Source organism: Suricata suricatta, chromosome 6, assembly GCF_006229205.1.
Source record: "Suricata suricatta isolate VVHF042 chromosome 6, meerkat_22Aug2017_6uvM2_HiC, whole genome shotgun sequence".
Lineage (NCBI taxonomy): Eukaryota > Metazoa > Chordata > Mammalia > Carnivora > Herpestidae > Suricata > Suricata suricatta.
Genome location: NC_043705.1, coordinates 948855 through 955065, shown reverse-complemented (window position 1 = coordinate 955065; position 6211 = coordinate 948855).

The following is a 6211-nucleotide window of genomic DNA, read 5'->3' as shown; positions in this document are numbered from 1 at the left end:
TCCAGGGGTGTAAACAGTGAATGAATGTCCTTAGAGTCAATGAGCGGTTTGTACATAAGTGACTAGTGCTGAGTCTTAAAAAGTGTGTACCAATTTCCAACGTGGTAGGGACTGGAGAATTATATTTTTGTCATACAAGCAACATAGAAAAGGGTAGAGCTGAGTGAAAAAAGTTAGGACATTGCCAGCTGCTCAGTACGGCATGATAATAAATTAAGTGTGTCAGGGTGGAGACAGATGTCAGGACAGACAGATGTCAATCCCTCTTCCTGGTGGGGGGGGGGCTCAGATTGAATCTGACACAAAATGAGAGCATGCACTTTTCAGTTGCAATATCTGACTATCATTTGCCTTATCTTTCTTTATTATATTTTACCCAATATATTCTACACAGTCAGATATTTTAAAACAGCTTTATTCCAAACCATCCATATTTTTAGCCTGTTAGCCTCGACTTCAAAATCCTTAACAAACTAACATATAATGTCCTTTACAACTTTTTAGAAAGTAATTTCTCCTTCATAGACACATACTCACTTACTAATTGTTCTTTTAGGAAAACACAAGGAATAATCCTCATTTTAAGATTTCTCACACAATTTGGCCTTATTTCAAAGATCTTTATTATTTGTTATTTTATTTCACATATCTTTATTATTTGTTATTGACATATCTTTGTTGAAAGTCACCTTGCTTTCTACCTATTTAAAAGTCGTTGTGACATTTTTGTTCTTTTAACTTGTATTACTATTTATATTTATTCCATTTTGATTCCTTTCATCTCATTTAGTACACTCATTCTCAATTATAGAGACAAATTAGACATTTGAATTTTCTAATAAGGTAGAGAGAATCATTTGAGATCAACATGGACGACATTCTGTTTACTACGTGTAGGAGGAAAGAGACAACATCTGTTCACATCTGGCTTGTGCCTAAAATAGGTACACTAGATATAACCACCTTATTTGAAATTTATACCATATTTCAAACTCAATCAGGAACCTAATTGGGAAGTGGAACATATTATAAACTGGACTCTTGGTCTCAAGCAAACTGTTTGAGAATGAGAAATACATTGTGACATTTACATCTCCTGGTTTTATTATTCTGAGAGGAACACAGAGGATTGTCTTATAGTATTCATTTTATCTCTCTTTTCACTAAAAAGCTACTATTTAATTTTGTCATTGAATTCAATTTATTTTCCTCCAATTAATTATTATTTAAATAAATATCATTTTCAGTAACTCTCAGTCTACTCACACTACATAATACTACTTGATAGTATGAGAACTATGGAAATATCTTTTTTCTTTTTCCTACATTTTTATATTAATTTGAGTTAGTTAACATTGTTATATTACTTTCAGGTGTGTTATATAGCGATGCAATACTTACTTACATCACCCGGTCTCATCACAATAAATGCACGCTTTAACCCCCATCACTATGTGGCCCATAGCCCCATATACCTCCCTTCTGGGAACCATCAGTTCCCTACAGTTACGAGTCTGTTTCTTGTTTGTCTCTTTACTTTTTTCCTTTTGCTTATTTTTTTTGGTTTCTTGAATCCCACATATAAGTGAAATCATGTGGCATTTCTCTTTCTCTGACTGACTCATTATGCTTAGCAGAATACTCTTCAGCGCCATGCATATCATTGCAAATATCAAGATTTCATTATTTTTTATTATTGAATAATATTCCATATTCCATATATCCCTTCTTTTTTATCCATTCATCAGTCTATGGGCATTTGGAGTGCTTCTAAATTTTGGCTATTGTAAATAATGCTGCTATAAATACAAGGTTCATGTATTACTCTGAATTAGTATGTTTGTATTGTTTGGGTAAACTAGAGTGCAATGGTTGGATCATAAGATAATTTTATTTTTAACTTTTGAAAACCTCCATACTGTTTTCCAGAGGGGCTGCACCAGTTTGCATTCCCACCAACAGTTGACGAAGATTCCCTCTTCTTCATGTCCTTACCAACACCAGCTGTTTATTGTGATGTTGATTTTAGCTATTCTGATGATGTGACCTGATATCTTAAATAGTTTGATTTGAATTTCCAAGATGATAAGTGATATTGGTCATCTTTTCCTGTGTCTGTTTGCCATCTGGATGTCTTCATGAAGAAATGCCTGCTCATGTCTTCTATTCATTTAATTGAATTATTTGTTATTGAGTGTTGAGTTTTGTAAGTCCTTTTTATATTTTGGATACTAACCCTTTATCAGATAAATCATTTGCAAATGTTTTTTCCCATTTCGTCAGTTGCCTTTCAGTTTGTTGAATGTTTCCTTCACTATGCAGGTTTTTTATTTTGATGTAGTCCCAAATAGTTTCTTTTTTTTAATAGTTTATTGTCAAATTGGTTTCCACACAACACCCAGTGCTCTTCCCCACAAGTGCCCTCCTCCATCACCACCACCTCTTTTCCCCCTCCCCCTCTTCAACCCTCAGTTAGTTTTCAGTATTCAATAGTCGCTCAGCTTTTGCGTCCCTCTCTCTCCCCAACTCTCTTTCCCCCTTCCCCTCCCCCTGGTCCTCCATTAGGTTTCTCCCGGTCTCCTGTTAGACCTATGAGTGCAAACATATGGTATCTATCCTTCTCTGCCTGACTTATTTCGCTTAGCATGACACCCTCGAGGTCCATCCACTTTGCTACAAATGGCCAGATTTCATTCTTTCTCATTGCTATGTAATACTCCATTGTGTATATATACCACATCTTCTTGATCCATTCATCAGGTGATGGACATTTAGGCTCTTTCCATGTTTTGGCTATTGTTGACAGTGCCGCTATGAACACTGGGGTACATGTGCCCCTATGCATCAGCACTTCTCTATCCCTTGGGTAACATAGGGGAGTTCTATTGATAGTTTTTTGAGGAGCCTCCACACTGTTTTCCAGAGCAGCTGCACCAGTTTATATTCCCACCAATAGTGTAGGAGGGTGCCCATATCTCCACACCCTTGCCAGCATCTGCTTTTGTTTCCCTTGCCTCTGGAGACATATCTAGTAAGATGTTGCTATGGCTGATGTCAGAGAGGTTATGGCCTGTGTTCTCTTCTAGTATTTTTATGGAATCAAGTCTTACAGTTAGGTCTTAATCCATTTTGAATTTTTATGTGCAAAGGGTAAGAAAGTGGTCCAATTTCATTCTTTTGCAGGTTACTATCTAGACTACCCAACACCATATGAGGAAGAGATTATCTTCTTTCCATTGCATATTATTGCATGCTTTATCAAACACTAGTTGACCATATAGTTGTGGGTTGGTTTCTGGTCTTTCTCTTCTGTACCATTAATCTGTGTGTCTATTTTTGAGCCAGTACCATCTTGTCTTGACTGCTTCATCTTTGTAATATAACTTGACATTCAGAGTTGTGATGCCTCCAGCTATGCTTTTTGTTTTCATATTTTTTTTCAAGATTGCTTTTGATATTTGGGGTGTTTTGTGGTTCCATACAAATTTTAGGATTATTTGTTCTAGCTCTGAGAAAAATGCTATTGGTATTTTGATAGGGCTGCATTAAATATGTAAGTTACTTTGGATCACATAGACATATTAACAATATTTGTTCTTCCAATCCATGAGCATTGAATGTCTTTTCATTTCTTTGTGTTGTGTTTGGTTTCTTTCATCAGTATTTTCTAGTTTTCAGGATATAAGTCTTTCACCTCTTTGGCTAGGTTTATTCCTACATATCTTGTAGCTTTGGGTGCAATTGTAAGAAACTTTTTTATAATTTAATTTTCTGCTGCTTCATTATTAGTGCATAGAAATCCAACAGTTTTCTGGATATTTGTATCCTATGATTTTACTGAATTCATGTATCAGTTCTAGCAGTTTATGTGTGTGTGTGTGTGTGTGTGTGTGTAGTCTTTCAGGTTTACTATATAGAGTACCATGTCATCTGAAAATAATGATACTTTTACTTCTTTCTGGCCAATTTGGATGTATTTTGTTGTTGTTGTCTGATTACTGAGGCTAGGACTTCCAGTAGCATGTTAAATAACAGTGGTGAAAGTTGACGTCTCTGTCTTGTTCCTGACCATCGAAAGAAAGCTCTGTTTTTCCCCATTGAGGATGATGTTTGCTGTGGCAACATCATGGATGGCCTTTATTAGGTTGAGCTACTTTGTTGAGGATCATGAATGGATGTTGTGCTTTGTCTAGTGGTTTTACTTTATCTATTGGAATTATTATATAGTTCTTATTTTTTATCTTATTGATGATGTATCAGGTTAATTGTTTTAGGTATATCAAACCATTCTGGAATTGTTTGTTGGAAATGTTTTGATTAATGATTCAATTTCTTTGCTGTTTTTCAATGTGCTCATTTTGTATTTCTGTTTCAGTTTTGGTTGTTTATATGTTTCTAGGAATTATTCCACTTCTTTCAGGTTCTACAATTTGTTGGTACATAGTTTTTCATAATATTCTCTTACACTATTTTCTGTGTTGTTATTTCTACTCTCTCATTTTGTGATTTTATTTACTTGAATTCCTTCCTTCTTTCTCTTTCTTTCTTTCTTACTTCCTTTCTTTCTGATAAATCTGGCCACAGGTTTATAATTTTATTGATTTGCTCAAAGAACTATCTCCTGGTTTATTGACCTGTTCTATTGTTTGTTTGTTTTTAGTTTATGTATCACTTATTTCTGCTTTAATCTTTATTGTTTCTTTCCTTCTTATGATTTTAGGTTTTGTTTGTTCATATATATATATACACACATACACACACACACACACACACACATATATATATATATATATATATATAATTAGATTTTTTTTTCTTCTTGATGTAGGCCTGTATTGTATAAACTTCCCTCTTAGAACCGCTTTTGTTGTAACCCAATAGTTTTTGACCATTGTGTTTTTCCATTTTTCCTGTGATTTTTAGTTTTCTTTTATTTCCTTGTTGACCCATTTATTGTTTGTAGCATGTTTTTTAACCTGCATTTGTTTTCTTTCCTTTCTTTTGGGGAAAATACTTCTGTCTTATCATTTTGGCTAAGTTTCTGTCTTTTGTGTGTTTTATTATTTTAAAATTTTGTTAATATTTATTTATTTTTGAGAGAAAAAGAGACAGAGTGTGAGTAAGGGACGGGCAGAGAGAGGGGAGATACAGGATGGGAAGCAGGCCCCAGGCTCTGAGCTGTCAACACAGAGCCTGATGCAGACCTTAAACACACAAAACGTAAGATCATGACCTGAGCTGAAGTCAGACACTCCTACTAAGCCACCCAGGCACCCCTGTCTTTCATGTGTTCTGAAAGCTTGTTATGTGTCCCACACTTGAAAGTACTACTATATTAAAAAGAAATCACACACTGTCCAGGGCCTGGAGCTCCAGGAACCATTTCTGATGTACGCTGTGTGCACTCTGTTATGTTTGCGCTGCTCTAGTCCAATGGTCAGTCATCTACAGAGTTTGCTTGTGCTATTGGAGAGTTGTGTGCTCTGATTTCTTTGTTGAAGTAATCCTGGAAAAAAAAAGTGGGGCAAGATGTTCCCGTAAAAAGAGAAAAAGGATAGGGAGAAAGAAAACTAAACAGAGAATTAAAAAATTATAAGGTTGATTCCAAGGAAAGAGAAAGGAAAAGAAAGAAGAGGGAGAAAGCAGAAGAAAAAAGAAAAGGGGAAAAGAATAGAATAAAAAAGCCTGACAAAAATTTATACATATACATATATATAATATTATAGTATATATAAAATAATGTAATAAATATATAACATAAATTATTTAAAATATAATTAATATATAATGTATAATATGTGTTAAAATAAATACATAATAAATTTATATACACACACACAATGAGAAATCACAAAAACATATCTGCCATTATGAGCCTGATCACTAAAGAAAAAAAAAAGAGTTGTTGGTTGGCCTGGGCATGGTGGCTGTGCTGGTCTGGAGGAGGGTCTGGCTGTGTTGGGTCAGTCAGTATTGATCCAGTAAATAAGCAATCACCAGGCAGGGTCTGGTGTAAACATGTCTCGACTCCACTGGGGCTACTGCGCTCCTCTCTGAAGTCCCATCAGATGGGGGGTGGAGGGGAAGCAGTATCACCCCAATCCCTCCTCCCCAGACCAGGGATCTCAAACCACGCTGTTCAGGAAGCCCTCACAGAATAGTGAGCTTGCCCTGCACCACAATTCTGCTGAGCTTTCCCCTAGGTGCCCAG